The sequence below is a fragment of the Arachis stenosperma genome, chromosome 3, assembly GCF_014773155.1.
Source record: "Arachis stenosperma cultivar V10309 chromosome 3, arast.V10309.gnm1.PFL2, whole genome shotgun sequence".
In the NCBI taxonomy this organism is placed as follows: Eukaryota; Viridiplantae; Streptophyta; class Magnoliopsida; order Fabales; family Fabaceae; genus Arachis; species Arachis stenosperma.
The window spans coordinates 99,135,446-99,136,184 of NC_080379.1; the positions used below are offsets into that span (position 1 = coordinate 99,135,446).

A 739-nucleotide genomic window follows, 5' to 3' on the forward strand; every position below is an offset into this window, starting at 1 on the left:
AGAACTCCTTTCTTTTGAGGTATCCCATTGTTCACGGAATTCCTCTCAGAAGTGTACATGAACTGGTTATTTGCAACCATGTCAATGAGCTCTTGAGCCTCTTCAGGCGTTTTCTTCAGGTGAATAGATCCACCTGCAGAATGGTCCAATGACATTTTCGAAAATTCAGAGAGACCATAATAGAATATATCTAATATGGTCCATTCTGAAAACATGTCAGATGGACATCTTTTGGTCAGCTGCTTGTATCTTTCCCAAGCTTCATAGAGGGATTCACCATCTTTTTGTTTGAAAGTTTGAACATCCACTCTCAGCTTGCTCAGCTTTTGAGGAGGAAAGAATTTATCCAAGAAAGCAGTGACCAGCTTATCCCATGAGTCCAGGCTATCCTTAGGTTGTGAATCCAACCATATTCTAGCTCTGTCTCTTACAGCAAAAGGGAAAAGCATGAGTCTGTAGACTTCTGGATCAACTCCATTCATCTTTACAGTCTCACAGATCTGCAAGAACTCAGTTAAAAACTGATAAGGGTCTTCAGATGGAAGTCCATAAAACTTGCAGTTTTTTGCATTAAAGCAACTAGCTGAGGTTTCAGCTCAAAGTTATTGGCTCCAATGGTAGGAATAGAGATGCTTCTTCCATCAAACTTGGACGTTGGCTTTGTGAAGTCACCAGGCATTCTCCTTGCATTATTATTATTTTCGGCAGCCATCTCCTTCTCTTGTTCGAAAATTTCTGA

At 40.5% G+C, this 739-nt stretch overlaps 1 non-coding gene across 1 annotated transcript; it reads left to right on the forward strand.

The window, feature by feature from the left end:
- Nucleotides 1–213: 213 nt before the first annotated feature.
- Nucleotides 214–317, forward strand: LOC130971770 (small nucleolar RNA R71). Its single transcript, XR_009082980.1, has one exon. It is a non-coding gene; the product is annotated as a small nucleolar RNA R71 (small nucleolar RNA).
- The last annotated feature ends 422 nt before the right edge of the window (nt 318–739 follow it).